Source organism: Hyla sarda, unplaced genomic scaffold (assembly GCF_029499605.1).
Source record: "Hyla sarda isolate aHylSar1 unplaced genomic scaffold, aHylSar1.hap1 scaffold_920, whole genome shotgun sequence".
Lineage (NCBI taxonomy): Eukaryota > Metazoa > Chordata > Amphibia > Anura > Hylidae > Hyla > Hyla sarda.
Window position 1 is genome coordinate 93,760 of NW_026610950.1, and position 16,210 is coordinate 109,969.

Consider the following 16,210-nt stretch of genomic DNA (forward strand, 5'->3'; position numbering starts at 1 on the left):
CCAATTTTTAAGATCCCTCTTATCCCCTTTTTTAAACAATAACACAGTCACACTCTCACTCATACTTTTAGATAACTTCCCTCTCCTAAGTACTTCCTTACACACCTCCCATACATAATCCCCTAACATATCCCAAAACACAAGATAAAATTCCACAGGCAAACCATCACTCCCTGCCACCTTTCCTTTCTTCATCCCATTCACAGCATCCTCCACCTCACTCTTCCTCACATCCTCTTCCATAAAGAACCCATCAATTTCATCCAAACGCTTATCCACATATCCCAAACATTCCTCCTCTAGAGTCACGTCCCGCTCCTTCTCCGTGAATAAATCAGAACAAAACTTCCACACTTCCTCTAACACCTCATCCTTACCAAAGACCTCTACCCCATCATTCGTAAAAACACTCATCATCTCAGTTTTTTTACTGAATGCCTTTTTAAAGAAAAATTTGCTACATTTCTCATCCTTCTCTTTCACTTCAACCCTAGCCTGTGCAATAATCTTCCTTCCATTCCTCTCCAGACACTCATTCACACTTCCACGAGCTTCCTCAATCTCCTTCTCAACACTCATCCCCAAACGCCTCAATTCATACAAATACTCTAACCTTCTTTGCCATCTCTCATACTCTTCTCTATCTTTCCTCCCTTTCTCACACCCTTTTTTAATAAAAAACCTTTTAGTCTCTAACTTCACCCACTCCCACCACTCAACCACACTATAAAATGCATCCTTCCTCAACACCCATCCATCAAAACGCTCCCTATATTCTTGTAATACACATTCATTATCCAATAAAGACACATTCAACTTCCAAACACCCTTTCCATACTCACTTAGACCACCACCTTTTACCACACACTCAATCCAGGCATGATCCGTGAACGGTAACCTCCTCCGTCTGAAATTAGAAACATTAGTTTTGAGACAAAAATGAAATCAATACGCGAACTTGTATTGTTAGAAAAATATGTATAACCGATAGTACCATCATTATGGGCAACAAAGGAATCCTTTAACCCAAATAAATTTACAATCTCTTTAAGCTGCTTACTAGTACTGTCTAAACCAGACCCACCACCCACCGTAGTACTACTCCTATCCCCCTCTGTTATTATACAATTGAAATCCCCTATAAGGAACACATCATCCCTCCCACTCAAAAAGAAATATAATTTCTCAAACACCTCCCCTCTTTCCTTCCTCCCAGTTGGAGCATAAACATTAATTACTTTATATGTGAAACCCCTGAAAATAAAATGCACTAATAATACCCTACCCGGAACAATATGGACAACTTTTTTAACAACAAACTCATTACTTTTGAACAAAATCCCCACCCCCGAATTACGTTCCATTGAACCAGACCATACCGATTGCCCATAAGGCCAGGAGATATTTGGCTCCCCATCCAAGCAGCACTCCTGGAGACCTAGAACATCAAAAGAATATCTAGAAAGTAAATCAAAAATGGCGGATCTCCTTTCTAAAGATCTAATACTGCGGACATTTAGAGAACCAATTGTTAAACTCATTCAAACATTTGAAGGAAAAAAAGGAAATACAAAATCAAGCATTATCAAAAGGAGGCCTAGCCTTTCCCCGACCTCTACCCTTATTTTTTGCCTCCCCTTCCTTAAACTTAAGAGTCTTTGTCAATTTTTTGACTGAACATTCCTCCAAATAACCTGTGCCCAGGGAGGATAAAGAGGAGTCAGAATCAATCTGACATGACGACCCTCCACCTGCCTCCTCCCTTCCCGGGCTAGGAAAGTCCTCAATCCTTTGACTCTGAGGAGTCGGACAGTCATCCTCCGATTCTTCCACCGGCATCTTTCTCTTCAAGGATTCTTTGTCCACAGTCATCTCCTCTGGCGGATCAGAGGCCTCCGAAACAGATGCCCCCGAAACAGACTCCGCCTTCTCCCCCTCTGCCACCAAAGCATCCGGAACAGACCTAGAAATGGAAGGAAAAACAGGGGCAGACTCTGCTTCACTGGTCAGCACGCTAACCTCTGCATCGCCTGCCCTGGCAGCATTGGAGTCCTCAGGAACTGTCCCACCTCGAAGAGCCATTGCATATGATCGGGGTGCCCCGGACTGGTAAGTGGGGCAACTCCTAGCCAGGTGATCCGAAGAACCACAGAAATGACACTTGCGTTTCTCGGGACAGTCTGCAGTGCGGTGATCAGGCTTGTGGCAGTTCCTGCAAACCTGCCCGGTTGTACAGTTCTCTCTGGTATGACCAAAGCAAAAACAGTCCCGGCAAAAACTTGGCATCCCCGGGTAGTGCAGAAACCCCCTGTTGTTCCCTATCGCAAAGTTCTGCGGGGGGTGACAAAAACCTTCAGCACCACCCTCGGGGGCAGGCCTAAACTCCACCCAAAAACGTCTCATGCCTGTGAAAGTCCCCAGGATGTTATTTTTCCTCTCCGCACCAGAAACAGACACACAATACCTTCTTAGAAAGGTCTGGATCTCCTCATCCCGCACAAAAGGGTTGTACATATGCACTACCACTGGAACTTTCTTAGGCCGAGCCTCGCAGGAAATGAATCGGATCCCTTGTAGGTCAGGGTGAGAAGCATTCTCCTTACTCCGGTAGAGACAGGTACGGAGATCATCCAGGTTGTAGAAGGTCACGTCAAAGAATCCTTGGCTGGGAAAGACCTGGACACAGAAGATGGAAGCATGCGGCATCCTCAGCACTCCTTCCACGACCTTCTGCTGGACATGCAAAATCCCGTAGGCACTCCTCTTTTCCTCCTCGATAAACAGCCGTACTGTATTAGGAGCGTTCGGCGCATTAGCCATCCTCTCCGGCAGACCCGTCCTCCGATGATCACCTTCCCGTTATCCTGGGACTAAGCCCTCTCCCCAATAGCAGCAGGTGGGTGAAGCCCAGGCAATAAACCTGGGCGATCCCACAAGGCCGAGGAGAGGGGTACCCGAATACCTTAGGGCAAGACACTTGATCTTAGCCAAAAGGCCGAGAAGCGATAACCGTGAAAGGGGCGGGCCCAACAAGGTCCCCTTCATGGGCACTATCACTGCTTGCTGTCAGGGAGGCTGCCAGACAATTTTCCATGCACACTCTGGGCTGGGGGGCAGTCAACCACCAGTACACACAGCAGAACCTAAACCCATACCATTATTGCTAAGCAGCAAGACAAGGGCCCATTGCACTCCCACGGGGCCTTTTTAAATGCAATCCATAACCCGGATTTGCCAGGAACCCTTCTTACTCCTCCTACTTGCATGTGACACTGGGCTTAGGATCTGCATAGGAAACACACACACAAGCACACACCTACCTTTGTTGCCTGCAGATGCCTCCTTGGCTGTCCCCAAACGGTATCAAACCAACACCCACGGGAAGCTGTAAGCATAGAGGACATGCCTGCACCCCATTGGACTTACCTGTGTGGGTTAAATCCGGGTTATTTGACAACCTATGGCGGTGATGGTTCTGCTCAGGCAGAGCAGTGCTGATGCTCCTCATAAAGCTGTCGCTGCTGTGAAGGTTCTAGGTGACATCACAAATCCCTTTGGTTACATACACAACAAAGCTGGGTTGTTGTTGTTTACACTCTGCAAGGCCTATGGAAGTGAGTGACATCATAGCACTGTAGTTCTGAGGGTTCAAGATGGATGCAACAATCTCCTGTTGCTTCTATGAAGGCCGTAATAGACGACATCACCAAACAGCTCCATAGTCACATACACAGCAAAGGAGAGATGTTGTTTACACCTAGTGATGTCAGTGGTATTGAGTGACATCACAGCACAGTGCTAAGGCTCCTGGGCCTGGACACAGCAGCGGCTGCAATATCTCAACGGAGAATACGTTTATATCTATGTGTGTGTGTGCGCATATATATATATATATATATATATATATATATATATATATATATTTCTCCGCCGAAATCACTTTTAAACCCATTTCCACCTTTTTTTCCCTTCTCTTCCTCTTACTTTTTTTTCACGTTTTTTAACGTTTTTCTCCTTTTCGCCTCTTTTCTGGGCGTATTATTCTTCTTTTTCTTCTTTTTTTTCGTCTAATGCATACCCCATCAGTGCAGCAATGCTTATTCAATACCGCCAGCAGATGGAGACACTGGGGGATAATTTTCTAAGGATTTATACTGATTTTTCCTGTCTGAATTTGTCGCACAGAAAGTTGCAGGCCAAATATGTGTGACATTTCTGCGACTTTAGCTTCTAGAGCATTTTTACAACATTATACATAGGTGCTGAATACATAAAAAGCGACTGTTCAGCGACAGACAAGTCGCATCGGCTGAAAGTAGGCCAGAATGTCAGTCCATGTTGGAGCAGGTTTAGATACAGTCTAAAGCATAGATCTCAAAGTCTGTGCACAGAATTTAGCAAGGGCCTCGCACCTTCTGATGCATCAGGTAGGTGCACAATAGCATAGCCTAACCCTCTGTACTTTGGTCTATATTGATGCGGGACATAGACAGCCAGCTGATGACCAATCCATTAGTGCAATGGATGGCTGGAAGCATTTGTCTTTGCCTTTGCAATACCACAGAAGCAATGCATGGTCAATGTACAGCAATGACACACCTGTGTGAACAGCCAGGAGACCCCCCCCCCCCCCCCCCATGTTATGTTACATAGTTAGTACGGTCGAAAAAAGACATATGTCCATCACGTTCAACCAGGGAATTAAGGGGTAGGGGTGTGGCGCGATATTGGGGAAGGGATGAGATTTTATATTTCTTCATAAGCATTAATCTTATTTTGTCAATTAGGAACATTCAGCACCCACCCGCTATCAAGGCAGCTGCCTATCATGTCATGCCCTACCTGCACAGGTGTGCTGGCTACTCAAATGATCCAATTAAGGAGGCCATTTAGTCAGCAGCAGCAGAAGTCCTGTGCCTGGACGCTCCAACAGGGGCCAGACACAAGCAGAAGCAGAAGCAGCAGAAGCAGCAGCAGCACCACCTTTTGTTTTTTGGCTGCAGCAGCAGCAAGGCCCACAGGGCTGGCTAGCTGGCTAGCCAGCAAGCAGGTAGCAATGAAAGTAGGAATCTTTCTTTTTAACCCTGTAAGGGGGTGGTGCACTGTACCCGAAGATACTGCCATATCGGGTCAATGCATAGGGCGACGGAAGCAAGCTTCGAAATCGGCCCCCGTTCTCAAAAATCCATTTAATATATGGTCCCCAGATAGGGGACGTATCAGATATTAAACTGATAAGAACAGATACTACACTTGATCTTAGCCAAAAGGCCGAGAAGCGATAACCGTGAAAGGGGCGGGCCCAACAAGGTCCCCTTCATGGGCACTATCACTGCTTGCTGTCAGGGAGGCTGCCAGACAATTTTCCATGCACACTCTGGGCTGGGGGGCAGTCAACCACCAGTACACACAGCAGAACCTAAACCCATACCATTATTGCTAAGCAGCAAGACAGGGGCCCATTGCACTCCCACGGGGCCTTTTTAAATGCAATCCATAACCCGGATTTGCCAGGAACCCTTCTTACTCCTCCTACTTGCATGTGACACTGGGCTTAGGATCTGCATAGGAAACACACACACAAGCACACACCTACCTTTGTTGCCTGCAGATGCCTCCTTGGCTGTCCCCAAACGGTATCAAACCAACACCCACGGGAAGCTGTAAGCATAGAGGACATGCCTGCACCCCATTGGACTTACCTGTGTGGGTTAAATCCGGGTTATTTGACAACCTATGGCGGTGATGGTTCTGCTCAGGCAGAGCAGTGCTGATGCTCCTCATAAAGCTGTCGCTGCTGTGAAGGTTCTAGGTGACATCACAAATCCCTTTGGTTACATACACAACAAAGCTGGGTTGTTGTTGTTTACACTCTGCAAGGCCTGTGGAAGTGAGTGACATCATAGCACTGTAGTTCTGAGGGTTCAAGATGGATGCAACAATCTCCTGTTGCTTCTATGAAGGCCGTAATAGACGACATCACCAAACAGCTCCATAGTCACATACACAGCAAAGGAAAGATGTTGTTTACACCTAGTGATGTCAGTGGTATTGAGTGACATCACAGCACAGTGCTAAGGCTCCTGGGCCTGGACACAGCAGCGGCTGCAATATCTCAACGGAGAATACGTTTATATCTATGTGTGTGTGTGCGCATATATATATATATATATATATATATATATATATATATATATATTTCTCCGCCGAAATCACTTTTAAACCCATTTCCACCTTTTTTTCCCTTCTCTTCCTCTTACTTTTTTTTCACGTTTTTTTACGTTTTTCTCCTTTTCGCCTCTTTTCTGGGCGTATTATTCTTCTTTTTCTTCTTTTTTTTCGTCTAATGCATACCCCATCAGTGCAGCAATGCTTATTCAATACCGCCAGCAGATGGAGACACTGGGGGATAATTTTCTAAGGATTTATACTGATTTTTCCTGTCTGAATTTGTCGCACAGAAAGTTGCAGGCCAAATATGTGTGACATTTCTGCGACTTTAGCTTCTAGAGCATTTTTACAACATTATACATAGGTGCTGAATACATAAAAAGCGACTGTTCAGCGACAGACAAGTCGCATCGGCTGAAAGTAGGCCAGAATGTCAGTCCATGTTGGAGCAGGTTTAGATACAGTCTAAAGCATAGATCTCAAAGTCTGTGCACAGAATTTAGCAAGGGCCTCGCACCTTCTGATGCATCAGGTAGGTGCACAATAGCATAGCCTAACCCTCTGTACTTTGGTCTATATTGATGCGGGACATAGACAGCCAGCTGATGACCAATCCATTAGTGCAATGGATGGCTGGAAGCATTTGTCTTTGCCTTTGCAATACCACAGAAGCAATGCATGGTCAATGTACAGCAATGACACACCTGTGTGAACAGCCAGGAGACCCCCCCCCCCCCCCCCCCCCCATGTTATGTTACATAGTTACATAGTTAGTACGGTCGAAAAAAGACATATGTCCATCACGTTCAACCAGGGAATTAAGGGGTAGGGGTGTGGCGCGATATTGGGGAAGGGATGAGATTTTATATTTCTTCATAAGCATTAATCTTATTTTGTCAATTAGGAACATTCAGCACCCACCCGCTATCAAGGCAGCTGCCTATCATGTCATGCCCTACCTGCACAGGTGTGCTGGCTACTCAAATGATCCAATTAAGGAGGCCATTTAGTCAGCAGCAGCAGAAGTCCTGTGCCTGGACGCTCCAACAGGGGCCAGACACAAGCAGAAGCAGAAGCAGCAGAAGCAGCAGCAGCACCACCTTTTGTTTTTTGGCTGCAGCAGCAGCAAGGCCCACAGGGCTGGCTAGCTGGCTAGCCAGCAAGCAGGTAGCAATGAAAGTAGGAATCTTTCTTTTTAACCCTGTAAGGGGGTGGTGCACTGTACCCGAAGATACTGCCATATCGGGTCAATGCATAGGGCGACGGAAGCAAGCTTCTAAATCGGCCCCCGTTCTCAAAAATCCATTTAATATATGGTCCCCAGATAGGGGACGTATCAGATATTAAACTGATAAGAACAGATACTACACTTGATCTTAGCCAAAAGGCCGAGAAGCGATAACCGTGAAAGGGGCGGGCCCAACAAGGTCCCCTTCATGGGCACTATCACTGCTTGCTGTCAGGGAGGCTGCCAGACAATTTTCCATGCACACTCTGGGCTGGGGGGCAGTCAACCACCAGTACACACAGCAGAACCTAAACCCATACCATTATTGCTAAGCAGCAAGACAGGGGCCCATTGCACTCCCACGGGGCCTTTTTAAATGCAATCCATAACCCGGATTTGCCAGGAACCCTTCTTACTCCTCCTACTTGCATGTGACACTGGGCTTAGGATCTGCATAGGAAACACACACACAAGCACACACCTACCTTTGTTGCCTGCAGATGCCTCCTTGGCTGTCCCCAAACGGTATCAAACCAACACCCACGGGAAGCTGTAAGCATAGAGGACATGCCTGCACCCCATTGGACTTACCTGTGTGGGTTAAATCCGGGTTATTTGACAACCTATGGCGGTGATGGTTCTGCTCAGGCAGAGCAGTGCTGATGCTCCTCATAAAGCTGTCGCTGCTGTGAAGGTTCTAGGTGACATCACAAATCCCTATGGTTACATACACAACAAAGCTGGGTTGTTGTTGTTTACACTCTGCAAGGCCTGTGGAAGTGAGTGACATCATAGCACTGTAGTTCTGAGGGTTCAAGATGGATGCAACAATCTCCTGTTGCTTCTATGAAGGCCGTAATAGACGACATCACCAAACAGCTCCATAGTCACATACACAGCAAAGGAGAGATGTTGTTTACACCTAGTGATGTCAGTGGTATTGAGTGACATCACAGCACAGTGCTAAGGCTCCTGGGCCTGGACACAGCAGCGGCTGCAATATCTCAACGGAGAATACGTTTATATCTATGTGTGTGTGTGCGCATATATATATATATATATATATATATATATATATATATATTTCTCCGCCGAAATCACTTTTAAACCCATTTCCACCTTTTTTTCCCTTCTCTTCCTCTTACTTTTTTTTCACGTTTTTTTACGTTTTTCTCCTTTTCGCCTCTTTTCTGGGCGTATTATTCTTCTTTTTCTTCTTTTTTTTCGTCTAATGCATACCCCATCAGTGCAGCAATGCTTATTCAATACCGCCAGCAGATGGAGACACTGGGGGATAATTTTCTAAGGATTTATACTGATTTTTCCTGTCTGAATTTGTCGCACAGAAAGTTGCAGGCCAAATATGTGTGACATTTCTGCGACTTTAGCTTCTAGAGCATTTTTACAACATTATACATAGGTGCTGAATACATAAAAAGCGACTGTTCAGCGACAGACAAGTCGCATCGGCTGAAAGTAGGCCAGAATGTCAGTCCATGTTGGAGCAGGTTTAGATACAGTCTAAAGCATAGATCTCAAAGTCTGTGCACAGAATTTAGCAAGGGCCTCGCACCTTCTGATGCATCAGGTAGGTGCACAATAGCATAGCCTAACCCTCTGTACTTTGGTCTATATTGATGCGGGACATAGACAGCCAGCTGATGACCAATCCATTAGTGCAATGGATGGCTGGAAGCATTTGTCTTTGCCTTTGCAATACCACAGAAGCAATGCATGGTCAATGTACAGCAATGACACACCTGTGTGAACAGCCAGGAGACCCCCCCATGTTATGTTACATAGTTACATAGTTAGTACGGTCGAAAAAAGACATATGTCCATCACGTTCAACCAGGGAATTAAGGGGTAGGGGTGTGGCGCGATATTGGGGAAGGGATGAGATTTTATATTTCTTCATAAGCATTAATCTTATTTTGTCAATTAGGAACATTCAGCACCCACCCGCTATCAAGGCAGCTGCCTATCATGTCATGCCCTACCTGCACAGGTGTGCTGGCTACTCAAATGATCCAATTAAGGAGGCCATTTAGTCAGCAGCAGCAGAAGTCCTGTGCCTGGACGCTCCAACAGGGGCCAGACACAAGCAGAAGCAGAAGCAGCAGAAGCAGCAGCAGCACCACCTTTTGTTTTTTGGCTGCAGCAGCAGCAAGGCCCACAGGGCTGGCTAGCTGGCTAGCCAGCAAGCAGGTAGCAATGAAAGTAGGAATCTTTCTTTTTAACCCTGTAAGGGGGTGGTGCACTGTACCCGAAGATACTGCCATATCGGGTCAATGCATAGGGCGACGGAAGCAAGCTTCGAAATCGGCCCCCGTTCTCAAAAATCCATTTAATATATGGTCCCCAGATAGGGGACGTATCAGATATTAAACTGATAAGAACAGATACTACACTTGATCTTAGCCAAAAGGCCGAGAAGCGATAACCGTGAAAGGGGCGGGCCCAACAAGGTCCCCTTCATGGGCACTATCACTGCTTGCTGTCAGGGAGGCTGCCAGACAATTTTCCATGCACACTCTGGGCTGGGGGGCAGTCAACCACCAGTACACACAGCAGAACCTAAACCCATACCATTATTGCTAAGCAGCAAGACAGGGGCCCATTGCACTCCCACGGGGCCTTTTTAAATGCAATCCATAACCCGGATTTGCCAGGAACCCTTCTTACTCCTCCTACTTGCATGTGACACTGGGCTTAGGATCTGCATAGGAAACACACACACAAGCACACACCTACCTTTGTTGCCTGCAGATGCCTCCTTGGCTGTCCCCAAACGGTATCAAACCAACACCCACGGGAAGCTGTAAGCATAGAGGACATGCCTGCACCCCATTGGACTTACCTGTGTGGGTTAAATCCGGGTTATTTGACAACCTATGGCGGTGATGGTTCTGCTCAGGCAGAGCAGTGCTGATGCTCCTCATAAAGCTGTCGCTGCTGTGAAGGTTCTAGGTGACATCACAAATCCCTTTGGTTACATACACAACAAAGCTGGGTTGTTGTTGTTTACACTCTGCAAGGCCTGTGGAAGTGAGTGACATCATAGCACTGTAGTTCTGAGGGTTCAAGATGGATGCAACAATCTCCTGTTGCTTCTATGAAGGCCGTAATAGACGACATCACCAAACAGCTCCATAGTCACATACACAGCAAAGGAGAGATGTTGTTTACACCTAGTGATGTCAGTGGTATTGAGTGACATCACAGCACAGTGCTAAGGCTCCTGGGCCTGGACACAGCAGCGGCTGCAATATCTCAACGGAGAATACGTTTATATCTATGTGTGTGTGTGCGCATATATATATATATATATATATATATATATATATATATATATTTCTCCGCCGAAATCACTTTTAAACCCATTTCCACCTTTTTTTCCCTTCTCTTCCTCTTACTTTTTTTTCACGTTTTTTTACGTTTTTCTCCTTTTCGCCTCTTTTCTGGGCGTATTATTCTTCTTTTTCTTCTTTTTTTTCGTCTAATGCATACCCCATCAGTGCAGCAATGCTTATTCAATACCGCCAGCAGATGGAGACACTGGGGGATAATTTTCTAAGGATTTATACTGATTTTTCCTGTCTGAATTTGTCGCACAGAAAGTTGCAGGCCAAATATGTGTGACATTTCTGCGACTTTAGCTTCTAGAGCATTTTTACAACATTATACATAGGTGCTGAATACATAAAAAGCGACTGTTCAGCGACAGACAAGTCGCATCGGCTGAAAGTAGGCCAGAATGTCAGTCCATGTTGGAGCAGGTTTAGATACAGTCTAAAGCATAGATCTCAAAGTCTGTGCACAGAATTTAGCAAGGGCCTCGCACCTTCTGATGCATCAGGTAGGTGCACAATAGCATAGCCTAACCCTCTGTACTTTGGTCTATATTGATGCGGGACATAGACAGCCAGCTGATGACCAATCCATTAGTGCAATGGATGGCTGGAAGCATTTGTCTTTGCCTTTGCAATACCACAGAAGCAATGCATGGTCAATGTACAGCAATGACACACCTGTGTGAATAGCCAGGAGACCCCCCCCCCCCCCCCCATGTTATGTTACATAGTTACATAGTTAGTACGGTCGAAAAAAGACATATGTCCATCACGTTCAACCAGGGAATTAAGGGGTAGGGGTGTGGCGCGATATTGGGGAAGGGATGAGATTTTATATTTCTTCATAAGCATTAATCTTATTTTGTCAATTAGGAACATTCAGCACCCACCCGCTATCAAGGCAGCTGCCTATCATGTCATGCCCTACCTGCACAGGTGTGCTGGCTACTCAAATGATCCAATTAAGGAGGCCATTTAGTCAGCAGCAGCAGAAGTCCTGTGCCTGGACGCTCCAACAGGGGCCAGACACAAGCAGAAGCAGAAGCAGCAGAAGCAGCAGCAGCACCACCTTTTGTTTTTTGGCTGCAGCAGCAGCAAGGCCCACAGGGCTGGCTAGCTGGCTAGCCAGCAAGCAGGTAGCAATGAAAGTAGGAATCTTTCTTTTTAACCCTGTAAGGGGGTGGTGCACTGTACCCGAAGATACTGCCATATCGGGTCAATGCATAGGGCGACGGAAGCAAGCTTCGAAATCGGCCCCCGTTCTCAAAAATCCATTTAATATATGGTCCCCAGATAGGGGACATATCAGATATTAAACTGATAAGAACAGATTTTTTTTTTTTTTTTTTTTTTTCTTTTTTTTTTTCTTCAGTTACAGACTATTGTTTGGACGATCATCAGGTCACCTACCAAGACTCGTCACTTAAAACAATATCTGAAAAAACATCATACGGAAAAAACTAACTAAGGGAACCGAGTGCCAAGAAAAAGTGACCAAACAACAAAACAAAAAAACATGTCAAAAACAATCACAGAAATTGGTCAAAAACTTACAGCTTTCTCCTTTACGTACTTCTTATAAATTTTTCCATCGTGTATGCATCCAGATTTTCTCCGCTTCTTCTTCACCAATTCTCTTTTTGTCCAGTAGAAAGATAGTAAAAATCCTTCCTAAAAACAATCTTTTCAATTCCCTCGGAGAAATAACAACATTTTTAAAAACAAGCAAATTGCGTGAGTCCCATAAAACCTCTTTAAAAACAGAAAAAAGAATCCAATTAGTACGTGTATCTTCCTTTTTACTAAGATCTTGACCAATAAAAACTTTCTCAAAAGAAAAACTGTTATATCCAGTGAGTTGGATTAAAAACTTCTTTAAAAACATAAAAAATTCTTTTGCATAAAAACAGTCCCAATAAAGGTGCACTAAGTCTTCTCTACCTCCACAACCCTCTCTTGGGCATCTGTCACTTATTCTCAAACCTCTTCCATTTAAAAAAGATCGGGTTGGGAGGCAGCCATGAAAGGACATCCAACTAACGTCTTTTTGTCTGTTTGATAGTCCAATAACTTTAAAAAACTTCCAAATCTTCACAGACTGAGCATTAGTGCAGAATGGTACTTCATATAATCTCTCATTTTTCCTTATTTCTTGTTCTATTTTCTTTTTATCAGGTTCACCTAAAGAGCTCAAACCAAATTGATCATTGAAAGACCTGAGGAGCACATAGAAGGTAGGTATCACATGTGCTATGGGTCTCCTCAAATCCCTCTCACACCAGCCCCATTTGGAAAACAACCATCCTGCAAGGTATTTACTCATGTCTGCCGCCCTATTATTGCACTGTATCAATTTAAAAATTAAAAGAAAATAGTGCACCTTTAAAAACAGATCAATGTTTGGAAAGTTATATCCGCCCAAATTCATACTCTTCATCACTTCTTCTCTTCTCATTTTCTCCATCTTAGACCCCCAGAAGAACACAAAAAGCTTCCTTGTGACTCTCCTAGTCCATAACTTCCCTGGAGGAAGCACCATAGCCGTATACAAGAGAAGCGGTAGGATTACAGACTTAATGATAAGAACTTTCCCTTTAAGTGACAAGTTCCTTAACCTCCAGAAGGATAGCTTCTTCTCAATTTTACTGTCCAAAGTCTCATAACTTTTCTTTCCTTTGAGGTCTTTATCAAATATCACTCCTAGCACTTCAATGTCTTCTTTTTCCTTAACACCATCCACTACTATATTCTCTTGGTTCCCAAAACTGCATAATTGGCACTTCCCCCAGTTCACATTCATCCCAGCCACACAACAAAAAATCCTCACATGCAAATTTACTCTGTTGAGATCTGCTTGGGATGTACAAGTAAAAACCACATCGTCCATATAACTTAAAACCTTTAACTTACTACCATCACTACCTGGAATAAAAACACCACTCACACATTTATCTTTCTGCACATTCTTCAACAGGCCCTCTATAACGCATATAAACAGAATTGGGGAGAGTGGGCATCCCTGTCTGACTCCAGACAAGACATTAAAAGCAGGCCCCACATGCCCATTTACTAAAATCTGACTTGTCACCCCATGATAAAAACTCATAATAACAGATAATAACTTTTCTGGAATACCTAAGTGTTTCAAAGCAATGAACATAAAATCATGTGCAACCTTATCATAAGCCTTTTCGAAATCTATGGACTCAACAAACAGTGCATTCTTGTTAAAGTTACTGTAATAAATAGAGTCTCTTAAAAGCAACAAATTATCTGTTATTTTTCTTTTCGGTACTGCACAAACTTGGTATTCTCCCACAAGGTGGTCCACTACATCACTCAGTCTATTAGCCACAATCTTAGCAATTATCTTGTAGTCACAATTTAATAAAGTTATAGGTCTCCAATTTTTAAGATCTCTGCCATCACCTTTTTTATGAATTAATGTTATGACCCCTTTCTTCATAGATTCAGCTAAAACACCTGAGTTAAAAACATATTGCACCACCCGTGTAAACTCTTTACTTAAAATATTCCAGAACGCGGAATAAAACTCAGCGGGGAGACCATCACAGCCTGGTGTCTTCCCTTTGGCCATCTTATCCAGGGCCTGCTTGATCTCCCCTTCACTAACATCATCAATCAAAAAATCTACTTTTTCAACAGGAACATTATTCTCCAAAATATTACAATAATCATTCATCTCCGTCTCACTGGCTCTGCTCTTATTACTAAAGAGTGTCTCATAAAATCTGCCAATCTCCTTCACCATCTCCTCTCCAAAAACTTCCCCCGTAGGGGTAAAAACAGATTTAAAAACACCTTTAGCATTAAAACATTTTTTAAAGAAATACCGTGTACACTGCTCATTTTCTTCTAGGTGCTGCACTTTAGACTTATATACAATATTCCTTCCCTTTTCCAACAACCTTTTTTTCATCTCCCCCTTCACCTTAACAATCTCATCCTCCACCTCCACACCAACACGTTTAAACTTATAGAGAGTCTCTAACCGGGATACAAGCCTTTCATCACTCCTCCTCTTCTCTTGTGCTCTCTTTATGCAAAACATCTTAAAGAAATTAGAAAACTCTCCTTTAGCCCATTCCCACCACACTAAGACATTACTAAAATCAGGTTGTTTAGAAGCACAGGATAAAAACACATGATTAAAACCAGCCATTATTTCCTCATCTTCCAATAGACTTACATTTAATTTCCAGAGCCCCCTCCCAAAATGAAGGGACTCTGTGACACTTATCTCAGCCGACACCATCTTGTGGTCTGAGAAAGTTGACATCATTTGATTGCACCGGACCACCTTAATCCCATCAGAGACCAGGATGTAATCGATCCGGGATTTACAGCGGCCACTATCTGATATGTACGTATATCTTTCATCAGTGCTAACCATCAGTCCAACATCAGTAAAATGCAAGTCTTGAATAAATTGATTTAAAACATTGGAAGTAATATCAGTTCTAACCTCAGCAGAGCTCTCACGATCATTGACGGATCTAATGCAGTTAAAATCGCCAACAATAATAGTATCTTCACGACCAGGGATAAAAAACTTAAGGGACTCTAAAAAAGACAAACGTGCTTGTTTTTCTGCTGGAGCATACACATTAAAAATTCTCATCCTCTGGCCCAAAACCTCAAAAATTAAAACCATACAACGACCAGGTACTAAAGTTTGGCAATTTAAAACTTTAATGTCCCTGTTTCGCAATAAAATCCCAACACCTTCATTTTTGTTTTCTGCACATGTGGACCAGAAGGACTGCCCACACTTCCACTCATTTGCATAAGGTACTGACTTTATTGCACACTCCTGTAAACATATCACATCACTTCTAACATTCTCAAGAATATCAAAAATTGCAGCTCTCCTAATTTCAGACTCAATACTTCTTACATTAATAGTTGTTACAACCAAAGTCATAATAACTAGGAAAAGAAAACCAAATGCTTTAAAATCCATCTTAACTTAGAAATTAACATTTTGGCCTTCAACTTTCCTATGTAAACTTGCAAAACAATCAGGCGACCCTATGTTAGAGTCCCTGTCTATTTCATTATCACTACCAAGAACAAGGGCTTCCTGATCCTCAGACCAGCTCCCTGTCTTACACCTTTTATTCACAACCTGCACATCCTCATCTTCCTCCTCCTCTTCTTCCTTACTGCGAGAAACTCTCTGACCAGGTGTTAGAGATCTCTGAGATGACCCAACAACTTCCATTCCCTCCTCCTCCCCCACAATTGGGTTTGGACATTCAATATCATCCATAGCCTCTTCACTAGAAAGAACATCACCATACACTGTCTCAATTTTCTCCACCACTTTCACTTTTTTTGCTTTTTTCTTTTTCACCAAGGTAAATTCACCTCCCACACCTGTCTCCTCACCAGTCACAGCAGTGGAAACACCCTCCTCCCCTGACCTCTCCTGAGT

The 16,210-nt window shown here is 43.9% G+C and overlaps 3 non-coding genes and 1 pseudogene across 3 annotated transcripts; all 4 read right to left on the reverse strand.

Annotated features, from left to right (window-relative positions):
* Window positions 1–5,092: 5,092 nt before the first annotated feature.
* Window positions 5,093–5,283, reverse strand: LOC130349662 (U2 spliceosomal RNA). Its single transcript, XR_008886941.1, has one exon. It is a non-coding gene; the product is annotated as a U2 spliceosomal RNA (small nuclear RNA).
* Window positions 5,284–7,380: 2,097 nt separating this feature from the next.
* On the reverse strand, window positions 7,381–7,571 carry LOC130349645 (U2 spliceosomal RNA). The gene has a single exon (XR_008886926.1). It is a non-coding gene; the product is annotated as a U2 spliceosomal RNA (small nuclear RNA).
* A 2,078-nt stretch (window positions 7,572–9,649) lies between these two features.
* LOC130349663 (U2 spliceosomal RNA) lies at window positions 9,650–9,840 on the reverse strand. The gene has a single exon (XR_008886942.1). It is a non-coding gene; the product is annotated as a U2 spliceosomal RNA (small nuclear RNA).
* Window positions 9,841–11,930: 2,090 nt separating this feature from the next.
* LOC130349632 (U2 spliceosomal RNA) lies at window positions 11,931–12,135 on the reverse strand (annotated as a pseudogene).
* Window positions 12,136–16,210: the final 4,075 nt, after the last annotated feature.